The following is a 12,596-nucleotide window of genomic DNA, read 5'->3' as shown; positions in this document are numbered from 1 at the left end:
TCTCTTTACTAATGCATCCTGTGTCCTCCTCCCTTCTGTTATCCGTCAAGCACCAGATAGATACCAAGTTCCAGGTTTCTCTGCAGTCACTTTCACCTTGGACTTTGTATATAAGATGATGGCTGATGACTGGTTTAAGCAGCAGAGTTTTTAATTTATTAAATTATTTTATATTGTTTCCTTAGAAAGAATGGCTGGACTATTATAAAAGCTCTTATGCCTCTTGTGTCAACCCCTTCATCCTCATAGAATGTAAGCTCCTATTGTTCCATATGAATGTTTGTACTCTGTAATGTAATCAGGGGCATAACTAGGTGAGCTTGGGCCCCATAGCGGATTTCTGCATGGGGCCCCCCTTTCCTTTAAGAAAAATAAATATATTTGTATATACACATTTATACAAACACACACATTTACGCACTCATACACAGATATTTATATTATATAAACTAACATAAAGACTCACACACTCACATACTCGTATACACATATACGCACACATTAATGCACTCATTAGTGGGGCGTGAAGGGGGGGGCACAACCAGGCAAACGGTGGGCAAGGCCGACGGGGAGTGGGCCAGTGCGGGGTGTTACTGTCCCTGCGCCTGAGCACTTGCTGCAGCCAGTGAATTTTCACATGTGTAAAGCATGGCATAGAGATAATCGCTGTGCAGGACCGCAGCTGAAGCTTCTTGATGTATCGGGCTGCACCAGAGCAGCGGTGGGGCTATCATACCCCAGCTCACAAGTATGATAAATAGCTCCCACACAGCATATACACATCAAATTTGCACAAATACTGTATAGTACATACACATTATATATACATACAGTACGCATACATCATATACACTCACCGGCCACTTTATTAGGTACACCTGTCCAACTGCTCGTTAACACTTAATTTCTAATCAGCCAATCACATGGCGGCAACTCAGTGCATTTAGGCATGTAGACATGGTCAAGACAATCTCCTGCAGTTTAAACCGAGCATCAGTATGGGGAAGAAAGGTGATTTGAGTGCCTTTGAACGTGGCATGGTTATTGGTGCCAGAAGGGCTGGTCTGAGTATTTCAGAAACTGCTGATCTACTGGGATTTTCACGCATAACCATCTCTAGGGTTTACAGAGAATGATCCGAAAAAGAAAAAACATCCAGTGAGCGGCAGTTCTGTGGGTGGAAATGCCTTGTTGATGCCAGAGGTCAGAGGAGAATGGGCAGACTGGTTCCAGCTGATAGAAAGGCAACAGTGACTCAAATCGCCACCCGTTACAACCAAGGTAGGCAGAAGAGCATCTCCGAACGCACAGTACGTCGAACTTTGAGGCAGATGGGCTACAGCAGCAGAAGACCACACCGGGTGCCACTCCTTTCAGCTAAGAACAGGAAACTGAGGCTACAATTTGCACAAGCTCATCGAAATTGGACAGTAGAAGATTGGAAAAACGTTGCCTGGTCTGATGAGTCTCGATTTCTGCTGCGACATTCGGATGGTAGGGTCAGAATTTGGCGTCAACAACATGAAAGTATGGATCCATCCTTCCTTGTATCAATGGTTCAGGCTGGTGGTGGTGGTGTCATGGTGTGGGGAATATTTTCTTGGCACTCTTTGGGCCCCTTGGTACCAATTGAGCATCGTTGCAACGCCACAGCCTACCTGAGTATTGTTGCTGACCATGTCCATCCCTTTATGACCACAATGTACCCAACATCTGATGGCTACTTTCAGCAGGATAATGTGCCATGTCATAAAGCTGGAATCATCTCAGACTGGTTTCTTGAACATGACAATGAGTTCACTGTACTCAAATGGCCTCCACAGTCACCAGATCTCAATCCAATAGAGCATCTTTGGGATGTGGTGGAACGGGAGATTCGCATCATGGATGTGCAGCCGACATATCTGCGGCAACTGTGTGATGCCATCATGTCAATATGGACCAAAATCTCTGAGGAATGCTTCCAGCACCTTGTTGAATCTATGCCACGAAGAATTGAGGCAGTTCTGAAGGCAAAAGGGGGTCCAACCGGTTACTAGCATGGTGTACCTAATAAAGTGGCCGGTGAGTGTACATATATACAGCATATACACACATGCATACATTTACAGTATATTTATACAAAAACAACAGATACACACATACATATATATATATATATATATATATATATATATATATATATATATATATATATTTTTAAACTTGTATTTATTTTTTTCATAAACATACATATAATATTCCAACATAAAAATTTGTACATTAGGATTCTTGTCTTAGCCAAAGCAGGTTATTTTAATTTTATTTACAGTTGAGTCTTGTTGATAGATTTGGTACAGGTTTAGTTTGCATATATATGCAATTCATGCAGTTTGGCGGCAACAAATCTGCATGAAAGTGCTGGTGCGTTTGCCAAATGCGGCTGTGTCTCCTTCAATTTTTTGTCGAAGCGGTCCAATAACCCACTGTAGTATTGTCCAGCGATCGTTCTGCCTTTTTCTAAAAAATCCATGTGGATGACGCTGTTTGCATCCCAAAAAATCGTCGCCATGACCTTTCTGGCCAATGGGACCGTCTTCGCTTCTTTGGAGCAGATTCACCTGGAGAAATCCATTGTTTTTATTGTTGCTTAGTTTCTGGTGTGTAATGATGAATCCAGGTTTCATCAACACTAACAACTTGATGCAAAAACTCCTTCGGCTCTCGCTTAAATTGCCCCAAATACGAAGTTAACAGCCTCATCCGCTTGTTGTCCACGGTGAGCAATTGCGGTATCCATCGGGCCGACAATTTTTTCATCGCCAACTTATCATGTAAAATGCCTCTGCTACTTCCCGCACTTTCGTTTTTCGATCAGTGAGTATCATGTCGTGGAATGATTTCCCCAGTAACCACATCTGCGAGGCGTCCTGTTCACTCCTCATCAAGAACGGATGTTGGCCCACATTTAAATTTGTTGAACCAATATCTAACGGTGGTCATAGATAGAAAGTGTCCCCATAAACGGAATCCAACTTTGCTTTTATCTTCTCACGTTTTTTCCCATCCAAAAACAAAAAGCGAATTACTTATTACGATACTGCTCTTTTTATATCTTAGCGAAAATCACAAAACATCTCTTACTCAAATGGCTGCCAAATCCAAACTTACCTATCAATCAGTCTACAATTTGTTTTGCCGTCGTTTGATAGAGGGCAGCACACGATGATAACACCAACTTCCCTCAGGAACGCCCTTTGTTGTAAAACACGGGTACTTATTGAACTGCCCTGATATTTGCTGGTATTATGAACCCAGCCTTACTTTGTAATTGTGAAGTTCTTAAAACTTACAGATCTGTTTGTTTTATCTCTTTTCTATACAGATAATTTGGTTCTGGCACCATAATCCTTGTTTAGGTAATCCAGTTCTGTATAAATGTAGTACATGTCAATTTACCTTAAAGCAGTCACTAGAGGGCCAAGAAATGTGTTGTGTTCAAGAAATATGCAATCTTAAACTTTACAAATCCCCCACCTTCACAGTGAGCCTTTTACTTCTGTCATACCCAGTGAGCAGCTAGGAGGCTTCATAGTGGATGAGCTCTCCCCTCTCCACCAAGCCGAAACAGGCCGCAAAACTTTCCCTTGCCTGAGGTCTGTTTGTGGACTTGCCTTAGTTAAATACTATGTGCAATAGTACAAAAATGTAAAAAAGAAAATGATTATCATGAGAGTCACTCAGCAAATGCATATGTAGCATTTCTACTTTCTTTATTGTGGCTTGTGAACACAAAAGTTGTTGGGTAAAAACAGATCGATAATCTCCTGGCTCTTCAAGAAATCTCTTACCAATACAATCAGCTGCACAAAGCTTTTCGTACTAGGAAAATACAAGTAAATGAAAATACCTAATAACCAGGCTTTATAACAAGCTGACTGCATTAATGGTATATGGCTGTGATACATTTTAAGCAATCAATTCATTTAATCTAATAGTGTTTTTAAAATTTTTATCAACCGGTTCACTTAAAGGAATTGGTTGTCCTTGACAGAGACTAAAATTAGCTAAAATGTTGCAAATTGTGTCTAGAATAGATCCATCTACATGATTATAACTAGAAATAAATTATTTTGTACAAGGATATGGCTTTACTCCAAACTCACTGGAACACAATACCATTTACAACTCGCAATTAAAGGTGAATTTCCATTGAGACAATCTTATACATAATCAATGACTTTAATACTTTAAGCATAATGGAAATTTACAAGTAGAAAAGTACATTGTGTTTGAACAATGCATTTAATATATTCTATAACATTTTGCAAACTATTCGTATGTCCTTGAAAGTCATTCAGAGCTCAGTTTATTTGGGGTAGATGAAAATAAAAGAGCTCCAGTATTGCAGGTAACTGTAACGCTGCTGCAACACATCATGGGTGATATGGCATGCATACTATAAAGTCTTCTGATACCTTCTGTTCTTCTGTTCCCAATATTCTTCCTATCAGGGTTTCCAGCAACATATAATGAGTAGTGACAAGAGATGGAGTATTCTACAGACAAATCCAGAGAGTTGGTCTGTAAGTGCAAAATGATGTCATAAGGTATGAATCACCACACACTGGTTTCACCTGTAGCAGATTGGTAGATTGTACATTGGTAAGATCAAAACAGAAGATGAAAAATGTAGATATATTTGCAAATTTATTAAACAGGAAAAACTGAACTATCACATGGTCATACGTATTCAGTCCCTTTGCGCAGTATTGAGTAGAAGCACCTTTTTAGCTAGTACACCCGTGACTCTTCTTGAGAAATATGCAACAGGTTTTTATACCAGTTCCCTCAGATTGGAAGGTAAACATTGGTGGAAGCCATTTTCAAGTCACTTCAGAGATGCTCAATTCGGTTAAAGGAAACCTACCAACATGGATGTACCTATTAAGGTAGATTGGGTGGTAGGTGCCTCTATTGTACATGAGGATAGCCTCACATCCTCTGTATCTTTTTCTAACTTTTATTCCTCTAATATGCAAATTTTCTAAAGAGGCTAAAGGGACGTGGAGTAGCTGGAGCTGAGGCTACACGGCGTGGCTGCTCTACGCCCCAGTAGCCTCTTTAATCCTCCTACCCAGACATCTTTAGCGCGCAGGCAGTAACTCTGGCTTCGGAGCAGTGACCATGCAGCTGCGGGACTGCACTCTGCGGATGTGCAGAATGCTGACTTCGCAGACGAAGGCACGCAGCTCCTCATAGCTGCACGCCAAAGATATGCGGGTAGGAGGATCAAAGAGGCTACTAGGATGTGGAGTAGCCGCACCGCGTAGCCTAAGCTCCGGCTACTCCACGCCCCAGTAGCCTCTTTTTGAAATTAGCATATTAGGGCAATAAAAATTACAAAAAGCTGATGTGAGAATTAGCCCTTAAAAGGGCTATCCTCACGTACAATAGAGGCACCTACCACCCGATTTACCTTAATAGGTAGATCCGTGGTCTTAGGTTTCCATAAAGGGCAGGGACAGTCAAGAAGAGTTGTTCTGAAGAACAACCTCATACAAGATCCACTTTTCTTGCAAATACAGTCTAGAGTTGCTTGACTGTAAATAGGAAACTGTGCAGACAATTCAATGTAATAATCCAGGGACAGTTAATTTTGGTGCCTGAAACAGCACCAGCTAGATACAAAGTAATAACATTTAGCTTAATGGTGTGTTAAGTTGGTTTTTCATGTGTATTTACTTCCCGCAGGGAGAAGTGTTATTTGGCTGCTTCTTAGACTTCACTAAATATAAGTCTTCAAAATATCATAAGGGGGAAGGAGTTGGATGTTGTCAAGTCCCAGGCATATGTGAGTCAGCTGCTCATAGCTCATGTGCTTGGGTTTTGCAGAATAAGCTGACAAAGGAGATCAGTCTATTTTAGGAAAAACTCCTCCTTTGTCATTTGTGTTACATATTTCCAGCAATATTCTGAAGATGTACTGTGTTCAGCTTTCGTTCTTCTTTTATTTTGTCTGAAATAAAATTTTACAATTATAAATAAAGGTATTGTCATTTTATTACTTGACCCATACATATAATCTGTATGTATAATACTGTATGGTAGATAGTTTAAAGAAAATCTACCATCAAAATCAAGCAGTATAAACACTTATATATCCGGGCACCATAGCTATGGTAATCTTTTTATATTTGTTATCCATCGCTTCCTTCCTTCTTAAACAACTTTTATAACTTTTATAATAATACTGAATGGCTCTGGTGGGTGTTTCAAGAGCCCCGCAGTGCTGTAGCTTTACAGGCTGTTACAGAGAGCAGAACAGGTTTTCCCTACACCTGCAAATCCTGCTGCTGTTAGATTACACAGGCAAAGGGAGAATATGTTGTGCGCGTTGTAACAGCCTGTGAATCTGCAGCACAGAGGGGCACTGGTAAAGCCCCTAGAGCCCTACAGGCCCTTCCTTGCTGCAGATTAACAGGCTGTAACTCCTGCAGTCCCATTAAATGTTGAGATTTATCAATCTGTCTATGCCAGTAATTTGCATCTGAAATCCAGTGCACCACATTTATTGAAGGTTTTAAACCATTTTAAGGCAGTTTCCGACTTGTCCAATAAAGGGGCGTGTCCTCTGTAAAAAAAAAAGGGGGGGGCAGCAGAAAATAACACATGCGCTACAAAATTCAGTGTGTGCACCAGAAAATAAAAAATATAGTGGTGCAGCAAACTAGACTAATACGAGGTGCAAAGTAGGACTCGCTAGTTTTATACTGCATCAGATTAATCTTCCAGCATCAGACACAATAAAACAATGACTCTCTAGTACGAGTCAGCACTGGTCCAACACATTAATACATCTCCCCCAATATGTCTACAAGGACTTTATTCATATTGAGGCCTCTCAGGAGCATGTGTGGGGTCCAGCCTTTATTTTATGATGATATATTTTTTTCATTGGTTCTGTTTAATGCATTTCCACATATGATGCTTCTTACAGAAAATAAATGGCGCTGAACATATCGTTACTGCAACTGCAACATGAACTAAGTGGAACTTTTATGTTGTTAAATCCAAGAGTAGCACACTGTCTCCATTTTCGTGCCTTGACCCAGATAACAATGACATTTTTCTTCATTCCATGTCAACTTTAATAAAGTGCGCTATAAAAGTGGATATGAGCAAATACAATACTGTATGCAATTACACAAAAGCTGAACCGCCACAGATCCCAGCCTTCACACTCATTCACATCATTGTGCCTTATGCTAGTATCGCTTCCTGCAATTATTACAAAAAATTGTGAAGATACAAATATTAAGGAATTCCCCGGCATTTAACCCTTTTGTGACCAAATTGTTTTTGTCCTAAATGAGCTGTCACTTTTTAGAGATTTTCAGTACATGATAGTACAAGGGCTCTCAGTTTTTATTTTCATTTTAAGTTTTTGTCTATTTTTGTTTTAATTCCAGGTGAACGAGACAGCTAGTACTATACCTGAAGCATTCCCTAGTTAGCGGGAGAAAAAGCTCCTGAATCACTGCTAGAGCTGATCAGTATATAGCATGTGCATCAAGATTCATTATAAGGAGAACTCAGTTTTAGGCAGTTTTCTGACTCATCCGAAAAATGGCATGTGCTTGATAAAAGGGGCGTGGCCTAGCAGGAAATAGCTCACGAGCCAGAAAATTCAATATTGTGGCGCAGCAAACTAGACCATCTAATAGAACAGTGATGTCGAACCTATGACACGCTGACACGCGGCCGCTGGAGAAAAATTGCAGGGACGGACTGGTCGTGGCTGTCGGTGGCTGGTCGGGCGGTCAGCTGGGCGGGTGGTCGGCTTTGGTCGGTGATACAACGCTGCTCCTGTTCACCCATGCTGCTCTGTGGAGGCCGCGCACTGACGTCAGAGCGTGGAGACAGAGCAGCCCCGGCGACCTGTGCTGTGCCTGCGTGGGAACATCTGCACACAAGGAGTAACGGAGGCCCGAGGTGTCGTTGGAGCCTGTGTAAGTTAATTCATTGAGTTCTCTACCGGGCCGGGCTGGGCTGTGATGTACACTGCTTTGGGGGGCACTTCTCAGGACACACATGTCCTTAAAACTAGTTAAAACACTGCTTTTTGTTATTTGTTGGGGGGGATCTCAAAACCCATCTTACAATTTGTTCTCCAATTTCTCCTGAGTACAGAGACCCCCTCATGTGGACGTTACTTGTTTTATGGGGGCACAGCGAGGCGCAGAATGGAAGGAGGAACCTGCAGCTGCCAGGATTTTAGTTTCCTCATTGGCCCCTTTTGTAGGCTATAAAATTTTAGCTTCTACGTGATGCTTTTTACAGTGTTTCCATTTTGGGGTTTGTATCTCCTATTGTTGAAAATGTAGGAACTTTTTTTTTTTAGGGCAGGAGTAGAAAAGCATCAATTCTGTACGAGATTTTTTACTTTTTCTTTTTTGGTGTTCACTGTATAGCCTAATAATCATGTATTCTTTATTCTATATGGTCAATACGATTACTAAGCAGGTAAGTTAAATAATTATACATATTTGTTATTTAAACTCTAAATATCACAAAATTAGTTTTTTTTTTCCGAGTTATGCACGGTTTTTTGGCGGATTTTGACACAACAAGCTCAAAAGGTTGCCCATCACTGTAATAGAAGGAGCAAAATACAGTCTGAGGCTGCATTCACATGTGGCATTGAAAGGCAATACAACATCCCAATTTGCCAAAAATTACATAACAGTTGACATTTGTGTTGACAAAATGCAATGTTAACCCCTTAAGGACGCAGCCATTTTACAGCTTAAGGCTCAGCCCGATTTTTTGGATTCTGACTTGCGTCACTTTATATGGCTATAACTTTTGAGCACTGTTACTTATCAAAACGATTCTGAGATTATTTTTTCCCCACATGTTGTACTTCATTTTAGTGGTAAATTTTGGCAGATAAGTTTTGCGTTTATTTACAAAAAAAAGAAAATATGATAAATTTTTTGAAAAATTAGCCATTTTCGAAATTCTAAATCATTGCGTTTTCAGGCAGATAGATTTACCACCTAAATAAGTTGCTGAATAACATTTCCCATTTGTCTACTTTACATTTTCATAATTTCTGAAATGTCTGGATAATTTATTTTGATGTCACGCGGCTTACAAATAGAATATCGCTTTTCCGGATTTTCAGAATTGACTATTTTGGGGATAAATACAGTTTTGAATGAAATTTTACATATTTAGCATCAAAACCCCCTATATAATCTACCCATTTTCAAATCTGCACCCCTCAAGCTATCAGAAACAGCTTTTACGAAGATTGTTAACCCCTTGAGATCTTCATAGTAATTGAATCAAAATGGAGGTGAAATTTAGAATGGTCATATTGTTCCCTTATACGTTCATTTAGCACTAAAATTTACACATTTCCAAAATATAAAAAGAGAAAACCCACCATAAAATTTGTTCTGCAATTTCTCCTGAGTACAAAGACCCCCCACATGTGGCTGTGACTTGTTTTATGGGCGCACAGCGAGGTGCAGAAGGGAAGGAGGGCGCTGCAGCTGCCAGGATTTTAGTTTCCTCATTGGCCCCTTTTGAAGGCTATAAAATTTTCGCTTTTCCGTTATTAGGGCCATGTGACGGCATTTTTTTTGCGGGATGAGATGCTTTTTCCATTGTTACCATTTTGGGGTTGGTATCACCTATTGTTGAAAATGTAGGAACTTTTTTTGAGGGCAGGAGTAGAAAAGCATCAATTCTGTACTGGATTTTTTACTTTTTTTTTTTTGGTGTTCACCGTATAGACTAATAATCATGTTATCTTTATTCTTTGGGTTGATACGATTACGGGGATACCAGACATGAATATATTTTCTTACGTTTTACTAAATTTGTTAAACAAAACCCTAATGTGGGGAAAAATCTATCATTTATGTATTGCCATCTTCCTAGTGGCATAACATTGTTACTTTTTTGGCTACGGAGCTGGTTGATGGCTTGTTTTTTGCGGGACATGTTGTACTTTGCACCAGTATCATGTCTGAGTACATATGGTTTTTTGATCGCATTTTATAGCATTTTTTGTGGGATTGAAAAGGTAAAAATCATAATTTTGGGAGGGTTTATAACAGTTTTTTTTTACGGCGTTTATCATGGGGGTTCAATAATGATTTACTTTTATTCTACGGGTTGTTACGGACGCGGTGATACTATATATGTGGGGTTTGTGTTATGATTTAGACTTTTTTTTGAGTTATATGTCTCTTTATATGTTTTGGGGGTTTGGGGCATTTTTAGTGATTTCTGACTTTATTTTTTTATTGAATAACTTTTTTTTTTTACTTTTTCACTTTTATACCATGGGATATGAACAAGCAATCTTCTGATTGCTTCTTCATGATAATATTCTGCAATACTGATGTATTGCAGAGTATTATCAGTGTCAGCCTATACACTTGCATAGGCTGGCACTGTGCCAGTAAGATGACGTCACAGACGCCATCTTACCGGCAATTCTTGCAAGTAACTCTGGGGTCCAGATCGGACCCCAGAGTTGCTATAGCAACGATCGGCGCCCCCCGAAAACGGTTCGGGGGGGGCCGATCGTGGGGGAAAGACCCCCCAGATGCTTGCTAGATGCCGCGGTCGCGCTGACCGCGGCATTTAACGGGTTAAGCACCCGCGATCGGAGACAACTCCGATCGCGGGTGTTACACTGGGGTGCCGGCTATTAGTTACAGCCGGCACCCCGTGTTTCCCGATGCCGGTTCGGCTCTGATCCAGAGCCGAGCCGGCATAAGCGCATTGGCGGATATATCCGCCACTGAGCGCTAAGTCACTGCGCTCCGTGGCGGATATATCCGCCACGGAGCGTGACGGGGTTAATGCAAATTTCGCACAAGTGTTACATTTTGTGCTTTGTTAACACTATGTTAATGCATCATTAACACATTGCATTAACACCACATTTTGTAAACACACATGTTAACAGCTATGTTATTAGGCAAATCTCCTCTACTCAACTGTTGTATTGTGTTTCAAAATACAATGTAAACACCACATGGGAACACAGACTTTTACTGAATCACATTAATCTTCCAGCATCAGATACAGTGATTAATCTGCAGCTACAGAGATCTACTCTCACCACTCTAAAGACCGACCCATTAGTACATCTCCTCCTCTATGTCGCAAATAAATATGTTTGTATCTTAACTAACAGGTTCTATAATAAGTTATAGACATTTATAATGTTACAAAGTTAGTAAGGTAACAATTTGTCACATTTTATTTATTACTCAGCATTCTGAGCTGTATATTTGTTTTTTATAAGTTTTTCAAAAGTGTTATTTACGGATACAGTTTTTCAAAAGATCATTTTTAAATGTAAAAATCAATATTACTATTATTGTTATGCTATTGCTTTCTGAACAAAGATCCACATGGGCCCATATTAGTAATATTGTCTGTATATATGCCTGTTATATTATGATTTGCAAAGTCATTATGGGTTTTGTTGTCTCCACTCCCCTGAAAACTACAAGTAGCTTCAAGCTATCCACTTACCAAAAAAAAATACATTGCAGTAAGAAATCCAAATTATTTTGCCCCATTAGGACTATTCCTGATTTTTAAAATCTGCCTTGAGTCATTGGTTATAACTTTGGAACCCTCAGAGATTTAGAGAATGTTTTCTCTTGACACATTGTGCATCAAAGTGGTTAAAAAATTTGGATGACATCTTTTGTGTTTAGCTCTGAAAAAAAATTCTTCATTTTCAAAATTCTCTGCTTTTTAGGCAGATAGTAATGCCACCCAAATAACTTAATAACTAACAATTCCTAAACATCTGCTTGGTTTTTAATGCAACCTCATTTTCTAGGATGTTAGAAGGTTTAGAATTTTGGGTGCAACTTTTCCAATTTTTTCGAAATTGCCAAATCCTATATTTTGAGGGACCTGCTCGGCTTAAAGTGAATTAAGAGAGGCCTAAATAATAGTAAAACCCTGTATATTATCCCATTACAGAAACTACACCCTTCAACGTATCAAAAAACAACTTTAAGATGTTTCTTAACCCTTTAGGTGTGTCACCTAAACAAAATGTAGATGCAATTTACTTACTGTAATTTTTATAGAGTGTGAGAGATATCATATTTCTCTCCAGACACCATTTTGTTCACTCAGAGGCCATCTTGTTTTAGCCGGGGCCATGTTGTCCACCATGTCATAATTCAGCCGTCTTGTGTAATTTGCCTGCTGGTCCTCTTAGAAATAGTTGTCCTTCAGCCAGCCTCTTTCTTCTATATTATTTTGACTTGTGCATATCCTTTACAAGGACATTTAGTACAAACATTCTGTTCTCTTGAGAACAGCAGCTTCTTAGGGAATTGGTGCATAAAGTTCATCAATCTTTTTGGAGAATAGCTTAAAGGGGAGGTTCTGGTATATTCAAGCATTTCATTATTTTATACCCAACTGCCGGCTGGAAAATAAACACAGTGATTTGAGTATAGCTTATGACTGTGTATTGTGTCATTCCCTGTGCCCGTATCCCAGCACTGGGAACAGAGATCTATAAATTTGGCAATAACCTACAATTGTAGAAGGCTTGT

The sequence above is a fragment of the Engystomops pustulosus genome, chromosome 4 (assembly GCF_040894005.1).
Source record: "Engystomops pustulosus chromosome 4, aEngPut4.maternal, whole genome shotgun sequence".
Lineage (NCBI taxonomy): Eukaryota > Metazoa > Chordata > Amphibia > Anura > Leptodactylidae > Engystomops > Engystomops pustulosus.
This window is presented reverse-complemented; position numbering follows the sequence as displayed.